The 12527-nt window shown below is 41.3% G+C and overlaps 1 protein-coding gene across 1 annotated transcript in view; it reads left to right on the top strand.

Moving 5' to 3' along the window:
* Positions 1 to 12527, top strand: part of PPHLN1 (periphilin 1) — a 231614-nt gene that overhangs the window by 34546 nt on the left and 184541 nt on the right. The window lies entirely within an intron of this gene.

Genomic DNA, 12527 nt, shown 5'->3' with positions numbered 1-12527 from the left:
TTTTTGAGATGAGTTTCGCTCTTGTTGCCCAGGCTGGAGTGCAATGGTGCAATCTCAGCTTACTGCAACCTCTGCCTCCCCGGTTCAAGCAATTCTCCTGCCTCTGCCTCTAAAGTAGCTGGGATTACAGGCACATGCCACCACGTCCGGCTAATTTTTTGCATTTTTAGTAGAGACGGGGTTTCATCATTTTGGTCAGGCTGATCTCGAACTCCTGACGCAGTTGGCCCACCTGTCTCGGCCTCCCAAAGTGCTGGGATTACAGGCACGAGCCACACGTCTGGCCTTAGCATAGTCATTTGAGGTTCATCCATGTCATTGGCTATATCAGTCATTCACTCCTGTTTATTGCTGAATAGGATTCAGTATGGATATACCATTCTTGTTTATTCATCAACTGATGGATATTTGGATTTTTCCCCAATTCCTGGCTATTATGAATAATGTTGCTATGAATGTCACTATAGTTTGGATATTTGTTCCCCCAAACCTCATACTGAAATTTTATCCTCATTGTTAGAGATGGGGCCTAATGTGCAGAGTTTTGGTCACAGGGAAGGATCCCTCATGAATGTCTTGGTGTCATCCTTGTGGTAATGAGCGAGTTCTCATTGTATTAGTTTCAACGAGAACTGATTGTTAAAATGAACCTGGCACTGCACACCACTCCCTCCTCACCCTGCCTTCTCTCTTCCTTATCTCTCTATGTGATCTCTACAGTGCCAGCTCCCCTTCGCCTTCTACCATGAGTGGAAGTGGCCTGAGGCTTTTGCTGGGTGCCCAGTCTTCTAGCCAGCAGAACTGTGAACCAAATAAACTCTTTTTCTTTATCCAGCCTCAGGTTCCTTTATAACAACACTAAATGGTGGCTTGGTGTTTGATAGGCCTGAGGAATTGAAAGATGAGAACCTATAGCAACTGGCTGAGGAGGCAGGGCAGAGATGCAAGAGAGATGCTTCTGCTTTGAGAAGTAACTACATTCCCCTCTGACAGAAGCCAAAGGTGCATGACTATCAGGGATGAGGTGTGGAGCCCTTGGGAGAATTATCAGCCGAGGGTCACTTAAAAAGTGCACCGGGCACAGTGGCTCACATCTGCAATTCCAGCACTTTGGGAGGCCAAGGTGGGCAGATCACTTGAGGTCAGGAGTTCGCAACCAACATGGTGAAACCTCGTCTCTACTGAAAATACAAAAATTAGCCAAGCATGGTGGTGAACACTTGTAATTCCAGCTACTCGGGAGGCTGAGGCAGGAGGATTGCTTGAACTCGGGAGGCAGAGGTTGCAGTGAGCCGAGATCGCACCACTGCACTCCAGCCTGGGCGACAGAACAAGACTCTGCCAAATAAAACAAAACAAACAAACAAACAAACAAACAAACAAACAAACAAAGTGTTCTGGCCTGGGAGGGCTTCTGTCAAAGGTAAAGGAGGTTCTCCCCAGCCCCAAGAGATGGTCTGTGTGAGTGGACCGAGAATTTACAGAAGCAGCAATGGCCACTGAGGAAAACGATTTCATCATAGCAAAGGCAGTTGAGTAAACATAAACCTAAGAACCTAAAAACACACCTGCGAGAGAATCTGCTTTAAATACTTGCAAGCCTAGAGAGCATACTGTCATCCTAGAGTGGTATCAGTCACATAAGAACTCTCCGCGCCCCCTTTCCTTTCATCTCTCCTTATGCCTCAACTCTCAAGGGGCCAGAAGCTATGAGTATCAAGCTGAGGGAGAAGAAACAAAGAGAGAAAAGAAACTCATCACATCTCCTCTTCCAGGTATGGGGGAGGCTGGCCTGAAGTTGATTCTAACTGTAAGAGTGAAGATTTCATTCTAAATCAACTTTAGATTATAATTCTTACCGAAAAACTGGAGATGCTAATTTCCATATTCGGACTGTGTTTTGCAACTTAAAGTGAGCATAAAACTGTCTATTTTCTAAGGGATACCTAAAAGTCCGTGGGGGCCTCTTGGAGCTCTCAACGGGGCAGCAAAACTACTTTCCTCATTTAATAAATGTTAAAGGGATAGTGGTAAACCACATAAAGCTAGTTCATCAATTACAACCCTTGGGTTGAGCATGTTAAATAATATGGTTACAATTTCCATATCTGTTGTTATTTCTGGAGATTTAAAAATGGAGGGTGTTACTGCTCATGAGATGTGTTTTTTAAAAAATGAAGGAGATGCTGGAGGATTTAAATAATCCAACCTTTTTACCTCTGAAATCTTATTTTACTCTGATTTCTGAAAATGCCTTCCTAATTTTCCAGGATTCTTACCCTTTCACCATTTTTACTTCTTATCTACCAGCCTAATAAATCTGTTTTTCCTCAACTTGGACTCAACTTCTTTCTTTTCTATCCAAGATGCTCTAGTGCATTATTTCAACTTACTATCCCATTTCCAGAATTCACTGTATCTCATCCTTGCATTAATTCTGCAATCTGCCTTTTCTAGTCTACATGCGGACTGCTGCACAACACTAAAAGAAAAAAAAGTATTTAATCCCACACCTGGCAAATTCCTAGTCTCCAAACTCAGCTGTACTCCTAGTAATTATTTGCAGACATTTATATATATTATTGGATCTGTTCCCTCCTCCATTCACTTTCATAGCTATTGTAATTTTTTCCCACTCATTTCAAGCTCTGTGCCCTGAATGAATTTGTACTTCATAGAAAGCACTGAAGTGGCTGGGCACAGTGGCTCATGCCTATAATCCCAGCACTTTGGGAGTCTGACACAGGCAGATCGCTTGAGACCAGAAGTTCAAGACCAGCCTGGGCAACATGAAAAAACCCTGTCTCTACAAAAAAAATCCCAAAACCTAGCCTGGCATAGTAGTGCGTGCCTGTAGTCCAAGCTATTTGGGAGGCTTAGGTGGGAGAATCTTGAGCCTGGGAGGCTGAGGCTGTAGTGATTCGTGATTGTGCCTCTGCACTCCCACCTGGGCAACAGAGCAAGACCCTGTCAAAAAAAAAAAAGAAAGAAAGAGAGAAAGAGAGGAAGGAAGGAAGGGAGGGAGGGAGGGAAGCAGTTTTTGTCACCAAGTTCTCTCCTTCTCAGTTCTATCTATAAATGTATTAATATCTCCATCTCCTTCCCTATTCCCTCTTGTCTTGGGTAGAGATTATTTCCCCCTGGATGAATTTATTCTGTTCACTTGTGTTCTGAGTCAGGCTGCAGGCATTACTAGTGGTTCTTATTAAAATGCAGATTTTGATTCAGTAGGTCTAGGGTGGGGCCTGAGATTGTCTATTTCCAACACATGATGCTGATGCTAGTGGTTCATAGACCACATTTAGAGTAGAAAGGCTGTTATTTGATATTCCCTTATCTCCTTTTGCTCTACCAATTATCCTTTCTCCTTGCTTTATTTTCAAATTCTCTAATGGCTTTTCAGGATATAAAATGCTTGAATTTGTCTTATCTTAAAAAGTCTTTCTCCAAAATAGGAACACTTTTACACTGTTGGTGGGAGTGTAAATTACTTCAACCAAAAGACAGTGTGGCGATTCCTCAAGGATCTAGAACTAGAAATACCAATATTGACCCAGAAATCCCATTACTGGGTATATGCCCAAAGGATTATAAATCATTCTACTATAAAGACACATGCACATGTGTGTTTATTGCAGCACTATTTACAATAGCAAAGACTTGGAACCAACCCAAATGCCCATCAATGATAGACTGGATAAAGAAAATGTGGCACATATACACCACAGAACACTATGCAGCCATAAAAAAAGAATGAGTTAATGTCCTTTGCAGGGACACGGATGAAGCTGGAAAGCATCATTCTCAGCAAACTAATACAGGAACAGAAAACCAAACACCACATGTTCTTACTCGTAAGTGGGAGTTGAACAATGAGAACACACGGACACGGAAAGGAATGTCACACACTGGGGCCTGTCAGGGGTTGCGGGGCAAGGGGAGGGAGAGCATTAGGACAAATACCTAATGCATGAGGGGCTTAAAACCTAGATGATGGGATGATGGGTGCAGCAAACCACCATGGCACATGTATACCTATGTAACAAACCTCCACATTCTACACATGCATCTCACAACTTAAAGTATAATTAAAAAAAAAAAAAAAAGCCTTTCTCCAAAACATTTTCTAAAGTCATCACCCAGTCTCACACCTTACCATTTGGATTAAGTTCCCGCCGCCATTCACTTTCATAGCTGCATTTTCAATTTATCCATTGCTGCATTACAAATTACCCTAAAGCTTAGCTGAAAATAAGTTTCTGTAGAACAAGAATCTGGTGTCAGCTGGGCGCGGGGGCTCACACCTGTAATCCCAGCACTCTGGGAGGCCAAGGCAGGGGGATCACTTGAGGTCAAAAGATTGAGACTATTATGGCCAACATAGCGAACCATGTTTCTACCAAAAATACAAAAATCAGCCGGATATGGTGGTGCATGCCTGTAATCCCAGCTACTCTGAAGCCTGAGGCATGAAAATCATTTGAACCCAGGGGATGGAGGAGGTTGCAGTGAGCCAAGATTGCGCCACTGTACTCCAGCCTGGGCGACGGAATGAGACTGTCTCAAAAAAATAAATAAAATAGAGAATAAATAAATAAAACATGTCTGAAAAGATGGAAGCTGAAAAAAAAAAAAAAAAGAATCTGGGTGTGCCTTAGCTAGGTATTCCACCTTGGAGTCTCTTACAAGACTGCAATCAGAATGTCAGCTGGGGGTAAAGTCATTTCAAATTTGTCTAAGGGAGGAACCATTTCTGAACTCATTCATCTGGTTGTTGGCAGAACTCAATTCCTTGCAGGTTGTTGAACTGAGGGCCTTAGTTCCCTATTGGCTATTAACTGGAATTTTCCATCACTTCTTTGCCATGTGGGTCTCTCTAGGGCAGCTCACAATGTGGCAGCTGGCTTCCATCTGAGTGAGCAGAGACTGTATGAAAGGGCAAGCAAGATGGAATCTAGTCTTCTTTAACCCTTGGAAGTGACATCCTATCACTTTGCTGTAGTCTATTCGTCTATCCTTTTTTTTTTTTTTTTTTGAGACGGAGTCTCAATCTGTCACCCAGGCTGGAGTGCAGTGACTCGATCTCGGCTCACTGCACCCTCTGCCTGTCGGGTTCACGCCATTCTCCTGCCTTAGCCTCCTGAGTAGCTGAGACTACAGGTGCCCGCCACCATACACAGCTAATTTTTGTGTTTTTAGTAGAGACGGGGTTTCACTGTGTTAGCCAGCATGGTCTCGATCTCCTGATCTCGTGATCCACCCGCCTCAGCCTCCCAAAGTGCTGGGATTACAGGCGTAAGCCACCGCGCCCGGCCTGTAGTCTATTCTTTAGAAGCAAGTCACTAAGTCTAGCCCACACTCAACGGGAGGATATTGCACAAAGGCATGAAAACCAGGTGGCGGGGATCACTGGGAGCCATCCTAAAGGCTGTCTACCATGCCTTCAAGGCCAGGCCTCTCGAAAAAAATCTACGCTTGCTCTCTCCATTCTGTCAACTTTCTTCACTTTTCTTTTTTCTTTAGCCCAGAGATTCAACTTTCCCTAAATAAACACTCCCCACTTTTCAAACCTTTAGATTTGGTTTTCCCCTTTCAACAATTACTAAAGATGCTCTTATTGTCAAATCCAAAAATCACTTGTCACTACTCACCTTATTCGACCCTTTACTTAGGTTTCATAACAGCACTCTCTCCTGATTTTATTCCTATTCCTCAGACCAAATCCTTTTCCATACTCTTTCCTAGCTCCTCTTAATCTACCCATATTTTAAAAGTAGATGGTTTTTAAGTTCTTATTCTTCTTGATCTTTATACAGTATTCTCATCTTCACCTACAGCTTCCATTATCACAAATACATTAGAATGCCAAATAATTTTCACTTTTGAGACGTTTGTGGGACAGCCAAAAGTTAGAAACATATTTCTGACTTCTAGCTATCCCACAAACGTCTCAAAAGTGAACTCCTCCTTTCTCTCTAATATATTTGTCTTCTTGCTTTTTGTTTCCTGGTTAACAACAACGACCTACCCAACTGCCCATGTGGGAAATCAAGATTCATCTCAGAATCTTGACTTTCTGTCACCATCCACATCCAGCGAGGCCCTAGGTCTGGTCACTTTCATTCCTTTTGTATTCTAGTCATTCTTCTGCCTGTTCTATCATTTTTTACTCCCTCAGTAATGTCTCCTCCACATTATAAATCCCAGGAGGATGGGGAATGTACCTTGTTAACTTCCATAGCCCTGGCACTGACCCAGGTGATAGGGTTCTTGCTAAATATTTCTTGTCTGGCTGCTCAAAACTAAAATTTAGTGCTATGCTAGTGCTTAGAGGTCCTTAATGATTTCTAATTATTTATCCAAACTCCTTAGTAGCCTGTAAAAGATATTCCATTATTTGAGTATGTAGATGTGCTTGTCCGTATAACAGATAGGCCCAGAAGCCTAAATTTTGTGAGGTCTTCAATCTGCTTTTACATTTTCTCTGTTACTTCCTTCATTGTCCAATTGTCCATTGCCACTTTTTTTTTTTTTTTTTGAGACGGAGTCTCACTCTGTCACTCAAGCTAGAGTGCAGTGGTGCAGTCTCGGCTCACTGCAACCTCCACCTCCCGGGTTCAAGCGATTCTCCTGCCTCAGCCTCCTGAGTAGCTGAGATTGCAGATGTGCACCACCACACCTAGCTAATTTTTATATTTTTAGTAGAGATGGGGTTTCACCATGTTAGACAGGCTGGTCTCGAATTCTTGACTCAAGTGGTCCACCCACTTCAGCCTCCCAAAGTGCTGGGATTACAGGCATGAGCCACTATGCCTGGCCATCCACTGCCACTTTTTATGCTACCATCGTGCTTGCTACCATCTGCCTTGTCCTCCTTTCAAATCTGTTACTTCCATGTTACTTCTACAGGCAGGGAAAACAGGGACTGACTGGAAATCCAAAGGGCTGACTTTTCGGCCAAGTTCATGAGCATTAGTGCAGAAATATTACTTCTCATTTATCACAGTGATCCCCCTTATTTCCTACTTCTTGGTCATATTATAGAGAAGAGAAGTTGTTGGACCAATGTCTTTTAGACAAGTGAAGTATAATCACATACAGCAATAAAAAATTATTTACGTCAGCTATGGCTATAGTTTCTATGTGGGAGAACTAGACTATACATAAATCAATAACCCAATACTTAAATCTGAATAAGTTATGAATGACTCTCTCATTCATTCCATTTCTCAGTTTATCCCCAGTCCTTTCTTATCCTACTTTCCTATCACTGCAATCTCAAGAATAAAATGGTGGGTGCAGGTCAATGTATATAACCGTTAAAGAGAAGACTAGACAAAGTGTAATGCAGCTGGGTGTGGTGGTACATGCCTATAGTCCCAGCTACTAGGGAGGCTGAAGTGTGAGGATCACTTGAGCCTGGGGGGTCGAGGCTGCAGTGAGCTATGATTCTATCTCAAAAAAATAAATAAAAAAGAATAAGTATATTGCCTTTACTTTCCTATATAATAATATTTAGTGGCAAGATCATGTGAAATCAGTTGGCTGGGTGTGTATTTGTCCCTCCTACCCCTGATATTAAGTTTACTGAAGTAGGAATATATTTAAGTAGATATATCACTTATACTTTTTAAAAGGTATATCACAAGCTACTTGACCCCTTCCTGAAATGAAAGCAAAAACTAAATCCAACGGACAACCCTATCTGCAAGTGAGCTGATGAGCTCTGCTAACATAGGGCAAATAGTTTTTGGAAACATCTTAAGTGACAATATTCTCAGGAGCTGTCCATTGGCCTAGGTAGATGTGAAGATACAGACACAGGAGAAAAGCAAATAACCAATTAGAATTGGCTGTGAGAGCCTAGTGTGGAAGAATGCAACACAAGTGGTTTCCATCGGAACTGAGGCTTGTTTATTCTGCTTATCTGGAGGCAGAACCAATAATCCCAATGATCCCAGAATGATGATAACTGTTTTTCTACACTTAAAAAGAGCCAATTAAGGCTGGTGCAGTGGCTCACGCCTGTAATCCCAGCACTTTGGGAGGCCGAGGCAGGCGGATCTTGTGAGGTCGGGAGTTCGAGACCAGCCTGACCAACATGGAGAAACCCTGTCTCTACTAAACATAGAAAATTAGCCAGGGGTGGTGGTGCATGCCTGTAATCCTAGCTACTCAGGAGGCTGAGGCAGGAGAATCATTTGAACCTGGGAGGTGGAGGTTGCTGTGAGTCGAGATTGCACCATTGCACTCCAGCCTGGGCAACGAGCAAAACTCCGTCTCAAAAAAAAAAAAAAAAAAAAAAAAGAAGCCAATTAGCAGAACCTTTGCAAATGGGCCAATTCCTGCTCTTAGTATCAGAATACAAATAAACCTTTGCTGATTTAATGCTGGTTTGTCATGTACGTTGAATTGTTTCATATTAGCAGAGACAGATTTACATCCATTCTTATGCTTTCTGGCTCAGTGCCTTTTGCAACCACCTGAATGCACTTAAGAGACAGAAGGGTGACGTTTATATTTTGAAAACAAAACCAAGTGACGTGACCTTAGCTTCTGTCAAATGCCATGTCTGCAACCTTCAAAATTAGTGGAGGAACATCTATAAGGCTTTATGTACCAAAACTGGGGCTGCTACATAGCACATCTTTGTTGGATTTCATAGAGACCTCTATTCTGCTCTCCCTTGATTTACTTCTTTTAGCTCAAGCTGATCTAAGTCTTAATTATCTTTAAGGACTCTGCCTTTTCTATTTATCGCCACTAGTTTTTACTGTGTCATTGTGCAACTTGGCTTCTGTCCTTAGTCAATCTCTGATTCTGCTTTTGCTTTATTTTACTAGGTCTCATTGACCTGCTTGCACCCTCCTCTGTATCTGGTTTCAACATTTGTCCTGCTTTTGTTTTGGCTCTTCCATAACAGTCTGCAGAGACTTTGATTCATCATGTAGCACAAGATAAGGGGAGCTACGTTAGAATACTGTCAGCTGGTTTATCAGCCCCTCTGACCTCCCATCTTCTAAAAATGATTTTATTTGTAGTCTTGTTAGTTGAAGCTGGCTGACAACCTTGTATTATGACCTTTAAGTAAGAATCTTGCTATGGGATTGGATAGAAAGTAATATTTCTTCACTCAGTTCCCATCCTTCACGTTTTTTACCATGAACGCTGAATACCCATGGAAGATAGTGTTTAATTTACTAAACGAATGCAAGCTGAAGCAGCCTTTTTGAAATAATTTGAAGTTGTTATTTCACAAAAACAAATGTGGAATGATAGACCCATTAATTAAAAGACAGAAATTCAGGAGAAAAAAGTCTCAATATTTTTTCTACAAGTAATTAATGACACCATATGTGAAGCTAAGTGATTTCTATAATTTGTAGATTTGGTCTCAGCTAAGAGCTAAAACTGTTCATAGCAGCACTAAGGAGACCTGTACCCTTACAGGGAAATTATAAAATTTCATATATTTTAACTCTTTCATTACTGCCAACATTCAGCACAGTTTTTTTCCAGTGTTAATTTCAATGTGTTTGTTGTGGCATTATTAAAGCAGTCACAACAGAGCCTAGCACATAGTATACGCTTTTGCAATTTTTTTTTGAGGTGGAGTCTCACTCTGTCACCCAGGCTGGAAACAATGGGACAATCTCAGCTCACTGCAAACTCTGCTTCCCAGATTCAAGTGATTCTCATACCTCAGCCTCCTGAGTAGCTGGGATTACAGGCATCTGACAGCATGCCTGACTAATTTTTGTATGTTTAGTAGAGATGAGGTTTCACCATGTTGGCCAGGCTGGTCTCGAACACCTGACCTCAAATGATCTGCTTGCCTCAGCCTCCCAAAGAGCTGGGATTATAGGCATGAACCACTGCACCCAGCCTGCAATTTTTTTTGAGGCTGGGTCTCGCTTTGTTGCCCAGGCTGGAGTGCAATGGCACTGTCATGACTCACTGCATCCTCAACCTCCCAGGCTCAGTTGATCCTCCTACCTCAGCCTCCTGAGTAGCTGGAACTACAGGTGCACACCACCACACTTGGCTAAATTTTTAAATTTTTTGTAGAGATGGGATCTCACTATGTTGCCCAGGCTGCTCTCAAACTCCTGGGCTTAAGTGATCCTCTTACCTTGGCTTCCCTCAGTGCTGGGATTGCAGACATGAACCACAGCACCTGGCTGATCTTTGCTATTATATGTTAAAATTATGAAAATGGATTAGCATCAAGATGGTGCTGAATGGTATTTGGCCAGGAATGTCTGAATTAGTCTTGGGCCTGTCACTCCTTTCTGTGACAGTGTTGAGGAAGCTATTGCACAATGGGGCAAATCAAGACAAAGTCATATTTCATTGCTAGCTGTAACTTTGGCTCCGAACCTTAACGCAAAACTCCAGAGAGCTGGTCCAGAAGAAGTGTAGAATTCCACTTCCTTAGGTTGGAGGCTACAAACGCCAACACCCAAAGCAAGTCAAATGGCACATCTAGTCTCTCCTTCCTGCCTCCTCACCTCATTCACCCTCAAGTTTTGAAATTTGCCTTTCCACTGGTATGAAAAGAACATCTGCCAAATCTAGAGAATAAGGGACATATAAGAGTAAAAAGTTGTTCATTGAACATAAAGGTATCTATCCCAGACCTTCCTGTGTCAGGGCAAGACACTAGGTTTGTGTGGAAAAATAAAAAGAGAGAGAGAGAGAGAACAGAGAAAAGGGGAGTGGTTTAGACTTCTACCAAGTCCTAAGTGTTCCTTCCATATCCACATGGGTACAGAATTGAAAAGAAGGGAAAGACCCAAAGTCAGTTTTGAAAATATAGCACTAGCTGTTATTGCCATACCAGTCTTCTTAGGGCATTTGATGAACGGCCATGCACCAAGCTGCTAGCTGCAGATCATGCAATGTTCATTAACCAAACCAAATCAAACCATAGAAAACTGCTCCTTGCAGATTGAGTCAAAGGACAAAGGAATAGAACAAAGAGTACTACCTTTGCCCATGGGCAACAACTGTCTTCCAAGATTGTGAAGCTGATTGACAATAATGTATGTAATGTACATGGCACGTAGTAGGCTATCAAATTGGTTATTTTTCTTTGTTTTGCTATTATTATGAAAGAAAAATCTGTATGCTAGACACAGAAATGTATAAATTTTATCTCCCAGAACTGTAGCAAAAAGTGATTGACTACTTAGAACTTAAAATTTTAAAAGTGATTTTAAACTGTTTTCTCTGAAATTGGTGGCTACGGGTGGTCAAATACAGTACTTGGGGATAGATTTAAGAAACTTAAAATGAATACAGAGTTTGACAGTTATGTTCCATGTAGAATTAAGTCATATTTAGAATTTGACTGGGATGTTAGCCAAAGAAATTTGCTATAGTTTCATGAGATAAAATTATAGCATGAATCACCATCTCTCTAGCCTCTTCAAGTAAAGATTTTTTCCAAAGGATATTTTAAAGACAAACATAGTTCATAATTTGATGTACATGTGTTTCTGCAATTTGAGTCTTTGATTTCAAGCGGTATGGTAGAGAGAGCATACCTTATCTAAAGCACATTTTTGGGCTTATCAGATGAGAACTAACTGAAGGCATGCAAATACATATATATATTTTTTCTATTTAAAAGGAGACAGGCCAGACATGGTGGCTTATGCCTGTAATTGCAGCACTTTAGGAGGCCAAGGCTGGAGGATTGCTTGAAGCCAAGGGTTCAAGACCAGCTGTGGCAACTTAGCCAGACTCCCATCTCTATATTAAAAAAAAAAAAAAAAAAAAAAAGAAAAATCAGTTGGGCATGGTGGCACATGCCTGTAGTCCCAGCTATTTGGGAGGCTGAGGCAAAAGCATCACTTGAGCCCGGGAGTTCGAGGCTGCAGTGAGCTATGATTGCACTCCAGCCCAGGTAACAAAGCAAGACTCTGACTCCTCTGACTCAAAATGAATGAATAAATAAATAAATATATAAATAAGTAAAATCAAATATAAGGAGGCAAAGGTAATGGCTTGACATTTTTCCAGGCTAAACTATCATTTAGACAATATAGAACATAAAAATACAAATAGTTTGACCAAAACTCAAATACAGGTAGTTTGGCCAAACTATCTGTATTTTTATGTTCTATAAAAACATGGTTATGAAAGAAAATATAGATAGATATCTTTATAAGCAAAGATTTTTAAAATGAATTATCATGTTTTTGACAGTATAAGACAAGTACAGAATGTTGGGAAAACTTATTCTGAGATCATCATCTAATACTGCAGGCATAAGACATTTAAGTCCAACTTTAGAAGTCCTGAGTTTGTGTTGAATGAAAATACAGGTTTTAAAAGATTAGTCCAGTAAGATTGTATCAGGGTTACTAGATATTTTTTCATTTATTCTGGAATTTTTGGTTGGCTAAACTTTCACAATAAGTCAATTTAATCTTTTTTTTTTTGAGACAGTCTCGCTCTGTCGCCCAGGCTGGAGTGCAGTGGCCAGATCTCGGCTCACTGCAAGCTCCGCCTCCCAGGTT

This window comes from Colobus angolensis, unplaced genomic scaffold (genome assembly GCF_000951035.1).
Source record: "Colobus angolensis palliatus isolate OR3802 unplaced genomic scaffold, Cang.pa_1.0 Scaffold150, whole genome shotgun sequence".
NCBI classification, from domain to species: Eukaryota; Metazoa; Chordata; class Mammalia; order Primates; family Cercopithecidae; genus Colobus; species Colobus angolensis.
The sequence above is the reverse complement of the archived record's forward strand: the minus strand, read 5'-3'. Positions and strand labels throughout refer to the sequence as shown.